The sequence below is a fragment of the Temnothorax americanus genome, unplaced genomic scaffold (assembly GCF_048541705.1).
Source record: "Temnothorax americanus isolate GAGA-0224 unplaced genomic scaffold, ASM4854170v1 Scaffold7, whole genome shotgun sequence".
Classification (NCBI taxonomy): domain Eukaryota; kingdom Metazoa; phylum Arthropoda; class Insecta; order Hymenoptera; family Formicidae; genus Temnothorax; species Temnothorax americanus.
Window position 1 is genome coordinate 6784534 of NW_027509792.1, and position 17679 is coordinate 6802212.

A 17679-nucleotide genomic window follows, 5' to 3' on the forward strand; every position below is an offset into this window, starting at 1 on the left:
ACCCGCTGAGGATTATTGTCTCTTCTATTGACAGTCCAACATACCCATTAGCTGAGTTTTTGCATAGGATTATCTCTGAGAGCCTTCCCAAACCGTACAGTCATGTCGAGAATAGCTTCGAGCTAGTGAATAAACTAAACGGGATGGAGATTAGCGGTGAGTTTTCCCTGATTTCGCTGGATGTGGTCTCCTTATTCACCAATATACCTACTGAACTTGTGATTCAAAGCGTGTCTTTAAGATGGCCGACCATCGCGACTAATTGTCAGATCCCAAAAGAAGAGTTTTTGAAGGCCTTAGAATTAGTCCTAAACTCAACTTATTTTTTGTTCAATAAAATTATTTACAAACAGAAATTTGGTACTCCGATAGGCTCTTCGTTGTCCCCCATTGCTGCGGATCTGATGATGCAGGATTTGGAGAGCAGGGCGTTGCAGATTTTAAACTTTTATTTACCGTTTTATTATCGTTATGTAGACGATGTTGCTATGGCGGCACCGAAAGATTCCATTGACACTATTTTGACAGTTTTTAATTCTTATCATCCCAGATTGCAATTTACTATTGAGATCGGGGGTGATAGACTTAATTTTCTAGATGTGACTATCATTAATGACAATAATTTTTTATATTTTGACTGGTTTCACAAACCTATTTTTTCTGGCCGATACCTTAATTTTTTGTCGCAACACCCTGCTTCCCAAAAAAGAGGCGTAATTATGAGCATGGTAGATAGAGCATTTTTGTTGTCACATCCTAAATTTCATTTAAAAAATCTAACGTTTATTATTGACACACTTTTGGACAATGGGTATCCGTTGTCTTTCATTTTTGATACAATGAATATTAGGATAAAATATTCCATGAACAGGGGTATGGGCGGTGGGAAATCGTCTTCGTCTTCTAGTACTGAGAGTGATGCACGACCCATATGGTTCACGATCCCTTACGTTCCTCAGTTGGCAGGAAGATTTAAAAATGTCATTAAAGATCTCAACATTAATCTTTCTTTTTTTAGTTTGAACAAATTGAATAAATTCATTCGGGTTCAGAAGGACGTTCTCCCTATCCAATCTAATAAGAATGTTGTGTACAGAATCTCGTGCAAGGATTGTGACGCCTCATATGTGGGACAAACTAAGAGACAATTAAAAACTCGGATCTCGGAACACAAAAATCACATTCGTTGGAATACTACAACATTATCAGTTATTACGGAGCACATAATTAATTTTGACCATGAATTTGATTGGGAGAACGTCGAGATTCTTGACAGAGAGAGATTTGCTTTAAAAAGATCGGTGTCGGAAATGACTCATATCAGACTGCAAAAAAACAGTATCAATTTGCAAACTGACACTGATTTCCTTCATCATGCTTATGCTTCTGTTCTTGAAAAATTGTAAATCATGCTCATTGTTAATGCGCCTTTCTTTCAGTGACTTCACATGTCCCTATGTTTATACTGTCTATCCTTCATTTTTCTCACTGTTTATTTTGCCACGGTTGGTAAATGTGTATCATGACTCTTCATAATTTTTATACGTTAGAAATTTCTAAATCGTCGTCCTGATAAGCACGTTGACTTCGCTTCTGATATTGAACTCGTTTTATTACGATTAATTTATATTTCCTCGCTATGGCTTGTAATACTCTCCTTCTCTTTGGCTTTCGGGTGAGTCTCTATAACATCTGTTACTTTATTTACGGCGATCTCGGCCTTTACCAATGTTATGTCGTTACAGACAGGAATTCGTTTGCCAAAGTATCGGATCTGTAAATTCTGAGACTCGCTGTACCGGCCTTGGTGAATAATAGTAAATGGTTTTTTGTACTTCACTGAAGATGGCTCAATCCCGAGCCGAAACGTATGAGCTTTATTAAATATAATGTTTACTAGAATCACTGGTTGATTCCTTACGCACGGATAACCGCGTCTGACTCCCATAGCCGTTTTTTTCCCTTTCTATTCAAATCTTGGGGAGTCCCTTACAAATTTTTTGATTTTACTTACGCTGGCTGAAAGAAAAATAAGATAATAAGTATACTTACAACATCAAGGACGGTGGACCACCCGTACCACACGTCGACCGGTGGCCACATCCACCGTGATCTCCAGGGGGTGTGTTTAGAAACTAGTATTTTTCTGCCTTGAGGGTAATGACGGGCAAAGCTGTTTAGGGTAAAACAGAGCCATGAGCAGAGAGCTATCCATAGTTTAATCTATTTAATTGTTATCGACCTCCCGTAAGCGCGCTATCTATCAAGCAGCGTTTCTGCTGTTGTCGCGCTGCGAGGCATCCGTCCAATTTAACGCATGAGTCGTGTTTCTTTCTATATTCGTGCGCAACGCTGACGCGCAGGCGTTCCCTGATTTTACCGCGCAAACAACGACGATCTCGTCACAGTATAAGGATATACAGTAGGGACACAGTATATACAGTAGCGCAACTCCCTGTCGGCACCTTTGATGTCAGCGTGTACGAAATTCAACTGCACACGCGCGAGCTAAGTAGATAACCAATCAAAGATCTGCTCTTTTTAGCTGAACTTCTTGCACCGTTCATCTTACCTCTTTTTCTCTCTAACGAAGAGAGAGAAAGAGGCAAGATAAATGGTGCAGAAGCTAAAAAAACAGATCGCATACTACTGGGGGTCGATTCTGTATCTTGGGGGACGAGGTGAAAATTACAAAAGTGAACAGATTTACTAGATTTCGACAAATGAAATTGTAGATTCTCTAGTGAATTTGCTCACTTTTGTAATTTTCACCTCGTCCCAAAATGAAAATAATGTAAACAATTAGCTAATCACATATAGTATACTTTATAGACAATAAAAAATATGTCAGAAAATAATTTAAAAAAACATAAAATTATATGAACATTGATTAATATAAAAACTAATATATGCACTTATATATATATATATATATATATATATATATAATATAATGTATATAATATATATAATGTACATTTTTGCGATAAAAAAAATACACAAATAAGATAAAATGTTGAGAGAATCAAAATAATGAAGCAAATAACATGTAGAGTAAATATTTATAATAATAATGTTATTATAATTAAAAAACGTATGTGTAAATATTTTTTTATTTAGTCTATAAATATATATACATTCATTTATTAAAATAATATATACTATTTATATTACTTATACTACATAATACTATTTATTGAAATAATATATATACTACTTAAATCTCAATATCTTAAATTTTTCTATTAAAAAAATACAAATACATTAACCGAAATTAATAAATGGAAATCAAAGTACATTATTTGTACGCAATAATAAAAATATCTTATGTCGGAAAGAGAATTTATTTAAAAACATTAGAAATATGCATTACAAACACATCATCACGCATACATACACGTATAATATAATATATATATGTTCGGATAGTGTTAAATTTGTCAAGAATAGATTTAGAAAATATCTGCTATAAATTTAAGACTTATTTTCTATTGCTCAACTAGTGCAGCCATTTCGTTCAGTTATAGAAAACAGACCCTTAAGAGAGTGTCGACAGGAATAATATATAACAGGAATCTGCAGAACATGATGACAGATTTGACTGCAGAAACTGAGCAGCCGTTTCGTAATCATTTAAATAATTGTATTTCATTTAAATATTTACTAAATGACAGATTCTTTTCGGTTTCTGCAGATAATTTGTTATCAGATTATATCGGTAAAATCTGTCAGCAAAACACGAGTTTAATGCGGATACAGATGATACTGGATCTGTTGTAATATCTGCTGCCAATCTGTTATTGTCATACTATGGGCAATTTGTTTAATATAGGTATATATATATTCTCCACAGTTGAATCATTTGTCTATATTGCTATTTGATCCAAATTTTGATATAAAGCAAAAGAAGGTGCAAAAGAAAAATAAAATCTCTCTTCTTTAACCTGCCAATATACTTGCCATGATACTTAATTAATTTAATTATGTAAAAGATGCACATATATTTATGCAATGGGGAAATGCTCCGTCTTCTTTGTAGTTTTCTATTTATTTATGCGGCAATTATGACTTCTTGCGCGAGAAGCACAGACACCTATTTACGTTATAAACAAAATATTAGATAGCAAGATTTAAAAAAAATAAAGATAACTATCTTATTTTATATTTTATTAACACAATTATACGAATATATTACAAAAAAACTATAGTTAAAAACTATACATATTGTGCATATAACAAATTGTAGGTAACAATCAACTTTAAGAAACTTTAAACCTAAAAGACGAAACAATAAACACATGCATATGGATGTATGAGACGCGCACAAAGTACATAGTTATATATAAAAAGTTTTACATGACAGTTAATTTCAAGAAACATTAAATCTAAAAGATGAAACAATAAATCCATGCATATAGCTATATAAATGACACACACATACACATACAAAGTACACAGTTACAAAAAATGTTATAAGTTAATTTCAAGAAACCTTAAGCCTAAGAGACGAAACAATAAACCCGTGCATGTAGATATATATGACGACGCACACACACACATACAAAATATATATAGTTATAAAAAATGGTATATGACAGTTAATTTCAATATAAACCTTAAGCCTAAAAGACGAAACAAGAAACATATGCATGTAGATATATGACACACACACAAAACATAAACTTAGGAAAAAGTACATTATACTGTATGGACATACATGCATATAAATATATATTGGAATATATCTTTATTTCTTCTCTCCTAACTCTCAATCATTTGTCTGTACCTCAGCTACTCGATCCACCTCGGTACGAGCCAAAGAGAAAGCGAGAAAGAAGAAAAATTTTCTATAATAATTAACCCTGTATGATTTCATAGAATATATAAATCGCAAACCTAAAGAACAAACGGGAAATAATAATAAGTTATAAAAGATAATCCATCATTTGACTACTAATTAGCCGAATTTCATAATAATACGCATATTATTATAGTGAAAATAAGACTGCATGCAAACAAACAAGTAAAGAATAAGTCAGAAAAGAAAAGAATTATAAATGTAAAATATTAAGAAGTTTTCTATTTTTTTTAGTGACTTTTTTATCAACATTTTTGGATGCTTTATTATGTTGAGACAAAGTATAGTAAATACGCACACACACACACACACACACACACACACATGCGCATAAATAGTTTTATTAAATAAACTGTTGGAAAATTTGGACATGGTGCTTCAAAAAGTACGGCTTGTGCAAGTTCAAATAAATATTTACCTATATTTTTTTGGAAACAATTACTTTCAAAAGTAGTGACAAATATTTTTTCTAATTCATGTATATAAAAACAAAAATTATGACTTGCTACGTTCAAATTTCCAAATTGATTTTCTTCTGTGGTAGTAAAAGCTCGAAAAGAACAATATAAACTAGTATCATCTATGACAGTCTTGTTTTCATTCAGATAAGTTGTACACGCTTCACATGTATGTATTTGTAGACATTTCTTAATTAAATACCCGCATACATATCTAAACGCATTTTCTTCTGGCAGATCTATATTGTAATAGTCATGATTGGGGATGTCTAAAATTGGACGCGTCGCCGAAGATGGAATGAACGCAGAAGATGATGAAGGACTCGAACATGATTCTCCAATTAAATTTAACATTTCATCTGTATCTACAGCACAATTTTGCGTATCTGTATGTTGTAAAAGTTTCATACTGAATAATTTTTTAAAAGCGCGAGTAAACTGTATTGGTGTCGGATTTAAGCAATTACCGCCTTGTTGTCTAATGGAACCAAAAAAATTTTCAATACAGTCTTGATTTATTCTTCGTGTGCGAAGATATGGAAAATCATAACATTTTAATTTATTCCAAAGTAGCATTATACTTCTAATTGTTATTTGCCAACATTCAAAACAATTAACTCTAACTCGTGAACCTTTTTCATTAATTACTTTTATATTTTTCATAAAATTTATCATTTGTTCTAAGAAATTAATTTGTTTTTCGCTTCCTGTAAATACTTTTCCATATTCTTTAGGGTTATTTATTGCAGAGGAATTTAAAATATCAAATAATTTGTCAAAATGATCGATGAAATCTATTGTTCCTACTGCCTCACTTGAAAGAAAGCCAGAGGACATCTGAGTACACATGCCTGCAGCTACGCGATTACTAAAAGTTTGAACGGCATATTTGACTTTCATTTTTTGAAAACTGGTAGGTTCAATATGATTTTTAGATAGTTTCGGAGCGGTTTTAATCCATTGCTTACTATCTATGTTATAAAAATCGACAATATGAGCAGTCCATAAAGCAACTTTGTCCATTCCAAATTCTATACGATGTTTGTATAAATTATCGCGTGTTCTTTTCATTAAATGGGGAGTATCAAATATGTACAATATTTCTAAATCGTCAACTAAAAAAACTGAATTGTTTATTGAAATGCCCAATTCACGAGACAGCTGCATGAAATTAGACCCCATATCCAAAATTAAAGCATGCACGGTAGCACCACAATTATGTAATTTACGTATAATGTCAAATATAATAGGTTTTAATATATCTGCTCTACATGTTGTTTCAACAAAACAAAAGCAAACTGGAAGTTTCCAATCACCTGCAATGCTGCGTGCCATAACAACAAAAGCATTTTTTGCAGGTTTCGCTGATCTCTCGTTGCCTGTATTTTCAAATCCAACTATTTCATCTTGTGAAAGATTATAAAATAAATGAGCTTTTAAACTCATTTCATCGATGCACAATATACAATGATGTTCTAAAGGCGGTAATGAATTTAATTTTACAGATAAAGCGTCAAAAATTTTGTTGTTTATGCCGGGTTTAATTTGCCATGTGTGCGTGAATGAATGTAGACCACGAATGGAAGGTAATGCAAACTGCTTCCTAAGTTCTCGATAATTTCGCGGACTTAAAAAAAATAAGCTTAAAGCAAACCGTTTAAATTCAGGACTATATCTTCTCCCATGTTTGCTTTTAATTTTCGCGTCAATTTGTGCAGATAATAATTGTGCAAAATTAGTCGGTAGTAACTTACAGCCTAATTGACGAAGAATTTCGTGTTCCTTAGATTCTTCCTGAGACTTTGTCTTGCTTTTTTCCAGGTTCTCAACTTTCTTTCGAAGCCGTCTAAGCCTTTCACGTAGCATTTTATTTTCTGCTTTTAATTTCAAACGTTGTTCTCTCCATTTCTTCTGCCGCGAAGTTTCTTTTACAGCTGCTGAACACATGCTGCTGGATGTGCTTCTAAACAATAGAGAAATATTATAACATTACAGAAATATATATTGCATGTATTGACAAAAATAAAATAAAATTATAAAACTAGAAAAAATATAAATTTATTGAGAAAAATTAAGTAACAATTTTTTAATAATTTTACAATCCTGTACAGGAAAAAAATAAAGTACAAATAACATGAGAATTTTGAAAACTTCTAAATAAATGTAATTAGATACTGAATATATTATGTAATTATGTAAATAATTATTTTTTACATTTATTTTTATTGTTTTAAAAAATTAAGAGAAAAACGACAAAATAATATAAAATATAAAACTGAGAAATATAAGTTAAAATATATTTCAATGCGTGCATGTGTATTTATAAATTGAAATAATAACTATCATAAACTGTATATCTTTACAAATAATACAATATAATTAAAATGCACACACTACATATGTTGAATGAAGTAAAAACTTACGGTTTAGCAATTTTAGCATTTCTATCCATGGCTAGCGTTGCGTTTGACGTCTGGATACTACTGAAACATATCACATACATTTTTCATACCCTACATTGATAGAAAAATAAAATATAATATATTTTGCAAAAAATATATATTTTAACAGCAAAATCTATTTTTGTTATTATAGAAATATGTTATTTAGATAGATAGAGATTTAGATAAGTTATTTAGATATATAGAGATTGAAGAACCTGTTTGTTTCTTCTTGTTGTTCAACAACTTCAATCACTGCTTCATCTTCCTTATCATTTCTTTCTTGTGTATGTTCTTCTGATGCTGTTATCACAAGTGTATTGCTGTAAAAGTTATATTATGGATAGTATTATTATATTTTATACATTATCAAATATTGTTTATATTATTAAATGTATATTATTATTTTATATTATCAAATGTTTTTTATCTTATCAAATATATAGTATCATTTTGTATTATAAAATATTGTTCATTATTAAAAAATTTAAATATTATTTAGAATAAACAATAATGTGCAGTATAAAAAGTTTATTACTTACTCTCTTCCAAAAAATATTGTAGGTACAGCATCAGGATGAAGAGAAGCTCTTTTTTGGCCTATTTTGTACCACTTTTCTTCAAAATGCAAGTGGCATAGTCGATAGAGTTGCGATGACCATATTCTGGGCTCATCACTTGCAAGTCGAGTTTTCCGGATGCATGTATCCATTGCAACCATCTAAAAATGTTATGCCAATTTGTTATTAACATAAAAAATATATTACATATATATATAGATAGATTTTAGGGAAATATGAAAATATTGAATTATGTGTGTGTAGATTCAATATATATATATAAAATTATATACATGCTTTAAAAAATGATAATTAAAACCAAATTGTACCTATCATGTTCCTTAGGAAATAAAAAAAAGTGTCTTTTCTCCGTACTATTATTGTTGCACTCCTTCGCAACACACCATAAACTTGATTTACAATTCATCTTTTTCGATATTTCTAAGTGTCAAAGGTGTCAAATCGTGCTTTGTTATAATCCTCGCCGGTGTGTTGACCTACGACATGCCTCTTCTTGCAAGATCTTTCATATTATTGTGTGTCGTCGACAAGATCGTCAAGTCTTCTCGCAGAGAGTAGATATTCATTATGTACGCATGGCTCTGTATTCCACGTTTTTCAGACCGAATGGTGAGTTTCCTAAGGGATCTTTTTTTAATATCTCAACATTAATTTTAAACAAATTTACAGATATGGATCAATTGGTCTATGTTTCTGATACTTTGAAGTAAACTCACCATACGGTACGGAGAACGTGTAATTAAACTTCTGTAACTACTGCTGAAGATGGCTCAAAGCTGAGCCGAAACGTACGGATCGATGTAATGTATCAAAACGACGAATAAATCAGTTATTTCTGATATTACGCACTGTGATCTGCGTCTGACCCTCATAGCCTTGACTTCTCCTATCAAAATAATTAGCAAATTGAATTTTTGTTTTAATTTTGTATTCTTAACTGAAGAATTGAATAATTAGAATGTAGAATATTATTTATTTTAAGTAATATTATCAAGAAAACATTTTTTGTAAAGATCATCGTTACTTAAAAGAAGAGAAAACTGAGTAATTGGTTTTCTTAGCACTAGAAAGATATTTTTTTACGTGTGCGTATACGGCACGCCATTTTACTATTTAATATCATCATAAAAATTCTATCAAATTAAATCGATACTTAAAGAAAAGAAATTATTATTATGTTTAGACATACTTATAATTTATCGAATTATTATTAAGCTATAATCGAAAATGCAGAATTACAATTATGTCTAGAAAAAATATTAATTCTGAATTTATTTTACGTTATGACATAAACAATTTTCGGGAATTAAAAGTATGTACGTAATTGTAATTCCCGAATTTTACTTATGTACGCAATTTTAATACTTGAATTTCTATTATGTACACACAATCGTAATTCTGGAATTCCTTTTTTTCTTTTGGTAAGTAACGGGGTTCTTTAAGAAAGAATATTTTCTTGATAATAATCTTAAAATGTATTCATCACAAATTTTAGAGAAAGTCTTTATCATGTACTGGAAAAAAGAATTTATACTCCTTCAAAAAACATTATACCATTTTATCAAAGAAAAGTCAAAATAATAAGCAAATCAAATTTTTGTTTTAATTTTATATTTTTAATTGAATAGTTAAACAATTAGAATTTAGAATATTATTTGTTTTAAGTAAAGAGAGTGATGAGTGTATTTTAAGATTATTATAAAAATGAAATATTCTTTGCGAAGATGACCGTTAAAAGAAAGGAAATGGAGTAATTGGTTTTCTTAGCACTGAAATGATATTTTTTGAGCACTTCGAACAGTTTTTGCATTAAAATATAAAAATATTTTAATGCAAAGTGGATTAGACCTACTGGGGACACTACTTAAAAAAAAATGCGCCATGTTTTCTACCGCAAGGTGGTGTGGAAATGATAGCGTTCTATCATTTTCTTGCCACAGAAAAAAAAATTATTTTTTTGCTCGCGATCTTATATCGCGATTGCTATTCATGCACAATTCACACGCAAAAAATATCATTCCAGTGCTAAGAAAACCAATTACTCCATTTCCCTTCTTTTAACGGTCATCTTCGCGAAGAATATTTCATTTTTATAATAATCTTAAAATACACTCATCACTCTTTTTACTTGAAACAAATAATATTCTAAATTTTAATTGTTTAACTATTCAATTAAAAATATAAAATTAAAACAAAAATTTGATTTGCTTATTACTTTGACTTTTCTTTGATAAAATAGTATAATGTTTTTTGAAGGAGTATAAATTCTTTTTTCCAGTACATGATAAAGACTTTTTCTAAAATTTGTGATGAATACATTTTAAGATTATTATCAAGAAAATATTCTTTTATAAAGAACCCCGTTACTTACCAAAAGAAAAAAAGTAATTCCAGAATTACGATTGTGTGTACATAATAGAAATTCAAGGATTAAAATTGCGTACATAAGTAAAATTCGGGAATTACAATTATGTACATAATTTTAATTCCCAAAAATTTTTTATGTCATAACGTAAAATAAATTCAGAATTAATATTTTGTCTAGACATAATTGTAATTCTGCATTTTCGATTATAGCTTAATAATAATTCGATAAATTATAAGTATGTCTAGACATAATAATAATTTCTTTTCTTTAAGTATCGATTTAATTTGATAGAATTTTTATGATGATATTAAATAGTAAAATAGCGTGCCGTATACGCACACGTAAAAAATATCATTCTAGTGCTAAGAAAACCAATTTCTCAGTTTTCTCTTTTTTTAAGTAACGATGATCTTTACAAAAAATGTTTTCTTGATAATATTACTTAAAATAAATAATATTCTACATTCTAATTATTCAGTTCTTCAGTTAAGAATACAAAATTAAAACAAAAATTCAATTTGCTAATTATTTTGATAGGAGAAGTCAAGGCTATGAGGGTCAGACGCAGATCACAGTGCGTAATATCAGAAATAACTGATTTATTCGTCGTTTTGATACATTACATCGATCCGTACGTTTCGGCTCAGCTTTGAGCCATCTTCAGCAGTAGTTACAGAAGTTAAGTTACACGTTCTCCGTACCGTATGGTGAGTTTACTGATTCAAAGTATCAGAAACATAGACCAATTGATCCATATCCGTAAATTTATTTAATTAATGTTGAGATATATTAAAAAGATCCCTTAGGAAACTCACCATTCGGTCTGAAAAACATGGAATACAGAGTCATGCGTACATAATGAATATCTACTCTCTGCGAGAAGACTTGACGATCTTGTCGACACGACACACAATAATATGAAAGGTCTTGCAAGAAGAGGCATGTCGTAGGCTAACACACCGGCGAGAATTATAACAAAGCACGATTTGACACCGTCACAATATTGCATGTACCAATAGTAAAACCCCGATTTGCCAACGACCAAAGTTCATGAGCACGGATTACAATTTGCTCAAAACCGTGACATATGCATGATGCAAAATATCCGTGTCATTTTGAGACGGTGTCAAATCGTGCTTTGTTATAATCCTCGCCGGTGTGTTGACCTACGACATGCCTCTTCTTGCAAGACCTTTCATATCATTGCTGTGCATGTGTCGTGTCGATAAAGATCGTCAAGTCTTCTCGCAGAGAGTATTCATTATGTATACATGGCTCTGTATTCCACGTTTTTCAGACCGAATGGTGAGTTTCTTAAGGGATCTTTTTAATATCTCAACATTAATTGAACAAATTTACAGATATGGATCAATTGGTCTATGTTTCTGATACTTTGAATCAGTAAACTCACCATACGGTACGGAAAACGTGTAACTTAATTTCTGTAACTACCGCTGAAGATGGCTCAAAACTGAGCCGAAACGTACGGATCGATGTAATGTATCAAAACGACGAATAAATCACTTATTTCTGATATTACGCACTGTGATCTGCGTCTGACCCTCATAGCCTTCTCCTATTTTAATCTCGAGAGTCCTCATATTATTTTATTTATTATTTTGACTTTTCTTTGATAAAATTTTATTATGTTCTTTGAAGAAGTATAAATTCTTCTTTCGAGTACATAATAAAGACTCTTTCTAAAATTTGTACATTTTAAGACTATTATCATGAAAATATTCTTGCTTAAAGACAACCGTTACTTACTAAAAAAAAAAGGTAAATTGAGTAATCGCTTTTTTAAGCAGTAGAATTGATATTTTCTTGTGTATGCATGTGCACACATATGTATTACATACGTACGCACAAAAAAATTTTCTATGTTGTTAGAAAATTTTATTTTTATTTAAAAAAGGCGAGAAACTATGTCATCGCTTAGGACAGGGACCCGGCGTTACGCGCCGTTCGTGCGTAATCATCGCCGCTTGTAGTAAACAACTGCCCGCGCGCCGACCGCGGGGCGGCCGCATCTCGCCGCGCGCTTGGATTTGGCGGTGGGCGGGCTAATACGTCGATTTTTAATCATTAATAACTCGTCAACTATTGCGAAAATTGCAAAATGGTACATGACTTTTCGACTCAGTTTGGCTCGCTCTATCTAAATATGAAAAAAGTACCAACAATTGTGGGGCACCCTGTATAATATATACGTAAAACGGATTGAAGTTGTTGAATAATTGTTTATGTATTGCAGAGCCGTAATTTGGGCGAAAGCAGCTATGCGATGCGATTTAATACCGAACGCTGAGAAATTATACGACTCTCATCGTTTATGTGCTGTTCACTTTGAGAAAAAGTGTTTCTTAAATGATTTAAAAAATAGACTAATGCCAAATGCAGTTCCAACTGTGTTCCAACATGCATTATCATTGAACTATGAAAATTTAACTCAAGAAAACATAGAAAACGGTATAAATTATTACTGATATAAATATATTTTACTTTACAAAATTTAAGCATATGTTTAAAACATTATAAGCATTATTATGAATATTTTTCTTATGTATTTATGTATTAATTTTTAGATTCAACTGACACATTGGTTTTGAGCGAGAATAAAAGTAAAGCAACACAAACAGACTTTGTAAGTCTTAAGGATGCAGAATCTATGACAGAATCTGAGGACATCATCTTTCATATAGAGGAAGCAGATAGAGGTGTTACTACCAGAAGAGTACAGACTCCATCCTGCTGGGATTATCAGAATAAAATGGAAGATCTTAAACATAAATATAAAAAGTCACAAAACCGTATATATTATCTAGAACACAAACTTGAAAATTTTGAAGAAAAAGAAAACACGCGGGAACTGTCACTTGACGAATGGTATAAACATTGTAACAAATTTTTATCTCCAGAATGTGCAACATTTGTGCAAAATCAAGCACTTTTTTATAACAAAAAAAAAGTTTGTAAGTACTCTAATGAATTAAAACAGTTTTGTTTAGAATTATATTTTAAAGGTCCAAAAGTATATCGTCAGTTGCAAGGTATATTTCACTTGCCCGCAAAGCGTACTTTAAATAGGTATATACAAAATATGACGTTTGAAGCTGGAATAAATGATAATTTATTTAATAATCTCTTAATAAAAATTAGTGACTTAAAAGAGTTAGATAAGTATTGTGTATTATGTTTAGATGAGATGGCTTTAAAATCACACTTATATTATAATATAAGCAAAGATAAAGTGCTTGGTTTTACAGACATAGGCGATCAACGATTATTCGAACCTTGTTCTTCAGCGACAGTATTTTTAATTCGTGAAATATATAAAAATTGGAAGCAGCCAATTAGCTATTTGTTACCGCGTACATCATGTACGGCTGAAATATTAAAATCTACACTTTTAAAATGCATAAAAAAATTAAAAGAAATAGATTTAATAGTTTGTATAGTTGTTTGTGACATGGGTACAAATAACGTTGCATTGTGTAATTTATTAAGAATTACACCCAAAAATCCATTCTTTTTCGTTGATGGTCAAAAAGTATTTTATGCTTATGATACATGTCATTTGCTTATAGCAACCAAAAACAATTTATTATTACATTCATACTGTTTTGATAACGATTTTACTTCCTGGAAGTATATATCAGACTTTTATAATAATGATAAAATAAAGGCAAATCGATTATGTCCTAAATTAACTGACTCTCATATACAACCAACAAACTTTGAAAAAATGAAAGTGAAATACGCTACGCAAATAGTTAGTTATTCACTTTCTTCTGCAATGTCAACGTACATATATTTTGGAAAATTGCCTGACAAAGCTATGGGAACAGTAAAATTTATAGAAAAATTTGATAAGCTTTTTGATATACTTAATTCATCAGGATTAAGATAAAAAAAGAGTTCAATAAACCATACAAAGGTACACCAGAACAAGAAAGTTTTATGCTTGAATGTTTAAACTTTTTAGATAATGTAGTAGTTAAAAACAAGAAAACTGGTAAAGATATAACTCATTCTATAAAGTCGATTCAAGGTTGGAAAATAACAATAAACGCTATCATGCTGTTGTTACGTCCGGACGATCGTTCGGACGTCGGGGTGGGTTAATCAGTGAGAAAGAGTGAATTGAAACCTTCGCGATATTGTGTGAGTGCCTCACATGAACGAGGAGAGACGGTAAGTCTACTATATATATATATATACATTTCTTCTTTAATTTTTGACTGGGTTGGTACTGACTTCTCTAAGTATCAGGCGGATTTTTTGCGTTAACGTCTCGATTTTCGTTATCTTAGGTAACTGTGGGTCTTGGACCATGGCACTCGATTGCTCCCGATTTGCAACGACCGGTGATTCTACGCGAGGATCAGTTTTTACTGTCGGTGGCGGAACGGTGTTTAGCACGCGCGGATCGAAATCGCCGCCGGAATAATAGGCTCGTTGTAGCCTTTTCAGTTGATGAGCACGTCCCGATCGTCTGGATCGCACCATTGATGAAAAAATGTACCTACCTTGGTAACTTGCTGACCTCCGAGTACGTTATATAAGTATATAGTGACTGGTTCAACTTCCTTCCTCCATCACTCGCATGCAAGCGTGTGTGTGTGCGTGTGTTCTTGCGAGTACGCGTGTGTGTAAGGACCCTTACGGTAACGTGCCGGCAGTCGTAATTAATATATATATATTTTTTCGCTGATTTAGATTAATATATGTTATAGGAACAAAGAAGGAACAGAGGAATTTAGAGAACGCCCTGAGAGAGGCGCGCATTGACGGAAGGATCGGTTGAGAACGCCCTGAGGGAGGCGCGCGTCAACGGGCATCCGGTAGAAATCAGTGTAAGATAAAAGAAGGATAAATCTTTATGTCTGGTAGAATGAGTATTTATTAATGCTGATGGCGTTTCGTTTATTACAGAGTATCCGGCAGCACGACGCGTGAGAAGGCACCACGATCTGTACACTCTCGCGGCTATGTCCCTCGAGCTCGCAAGGCTCTCGCGGCTAAGTCCCTTCGGACGACAACGCTCTCGCGGCTAAGTCCTTTTGGACGACAACGGTCTCGCGACTAAGTCCTTTCGGACGACAACGGTCTCGCGACTAAGTCCCTTCTCGACTCGCGGTGCTCTCGAAATCGAACTGAAACTGAGAGAATCTGAGGGAATCTGCCTGGCCCGTCTCGCAGGGCCCGTATTTATACTACCCGGTCGGTGGCGTCCGGGGTAAAGGGAATATTGTAATCACGCGAGTACGTGAATTTATCACGTGAAACTCGCTGTACACCGTGTTATTGATCGAGAGCGTCGCGCGTCGGTCCAGACTACGAATCGATTGATCGATGACGAATTTATCTAATTATGCGAATATTATTTCCACGTTCCTTTATATTGTTGCGGTTATATTTTACACTGTTGCTTTAAATAATCTGTAATAACTTTTAAGAACAATACTGATAATACTTAACACTATTATTAACAGGCGATTTACTTAAACCTACGAATTATAATAATATCAATACTGTCATGAGTCGTAAATTATATATACATTTATTCATGTGTAACATTGAACGGTGACAATATTAATATTATTATTCGTGCATCTACTAATTCCTATTTCTACGCAAAATACAGTATCTATACGTGCAACCTACTCTAAGCGTAATTTTACAGCAGTATCAGTGTTGCAAGCAATATGTATGTCGTGTCGTTTACATGCGGCCTTGAGATTTTTCGCGGTTCGTTACACTGTTATGGGATTTCTTGCATCAAAAGGGTTATCAATTCCTTTTAACTCGTAGAATCAATCAAGATGCTCTTGAAAATACTCTTGGCTACTTACGACAACAAAATAAAAATTGTGTAAATACAACACCTATTCAGTTTATTAGATCATTCAGAAAATTGTTTTGCACGAGACTTTTTCATAATAGAGGTGAAAATTGTGCTGCAGATTTTAGTGAAACACTTTTACAATTTCGCAATTTTCATCAATCATATGAAGAAACAGAAATTATTGACGTGTTACTAGAAGATTTACCTGTACATAGTAAAGATTATCAAGAATGTGATATCTTAGAACAAAATTCAATTCAGTATATATGCGATTTTCTTATAAAAAAATGTCTTGCAAAACATACTTGTGATGTTTATACTTCATATGCCACAAATCAACAGCATGTTGACGATAGAACATTATATTCTCATTTTAAAGCCTACACTGGTAATAACACAGATACACCATTTGGATCATTGTATATGCCAGCTGAAACTTTTCTACATTTTGTTAGTCAAATGAACAGAATATTTTTTGAAAGATTCAAAGAATTTGTTATACAAAATAATGTTGTAAACAACACTTTGTGTTAGAATATAAAAAAATTAATTTTAAACATCCATGTAAAAATTTTCCGTATAATTACGTAATACATTTATTTGCACATATGAGATTATATTTTACTTTGAAATTTATCAATAGAAACTTTAAAGCTAGGAGCAGTAAAAATAAATTACTTATTTGGCAAAATAAGTAATATGGAATATTTAATATAAGCTGTGTTCCAGAATTCACTGTCAGCGCTGAAAATCTATAGTACACGTAACGTATACCATAGATTTTCAGCGCTAGCAGTGAAAAAAACAAAAAACAATTTTTTGTAACTTTGTGTACCAAATTCTTATATTAATAAAGATTTTGCTTATTTTACTAACAAATATGTAAACTTTTTTTTTAAAGAAAACTACATATACATTGAATAAGATTTTTATTATTTACAGGTAAATTTGTGATTACAGATAACATGTTAAGTTATAAAAATTTTAAGTTTTTTTCTAAAAATATAATTATTTTTGTTTAAAATTTTAAATAATTTTATTTTAATTTTATAATAATTTTTTTTTAATTTTATAATTATATAAATTATATAATTATTATAATTTTATAAATTTTATTACTTTATT

At 31.6% G+C, this 17679-nt stretch overlaps 1 pseudogene across 1 annotated transcript in view; it reads right to left on the reverse strand.

The window, feature by feature from the left end:
- Positions 1 to 9399, reverse strand: part of LOC143906338 (uncharacterized) — a 29475-nt pseudogene extending 20076 nt beyond the window's left edge. Inside the window, exons 1-5 of the transcript XR_013259484.1 lie at positions 8647 to 9399; positions 8300 to 8478; positions 7976 to 8080; positions 7740 to 7799; positions 7071 to 7279 (exon numbers count right to left, since the gene is read on the reverse strand). The product of XR_013259484.1 is annotated as an uncharacterized LOC143906338 (transcript). The remainder of the gene's footprint in view (positions 1 to 7070; positions 7280 to 7739; positions 7800 to 7975; positions 8081 to 8299; positions 8479 to 8646) is intronic.
- Positions 9400 to 17679: the final 8280 nt, after the last annotated feature.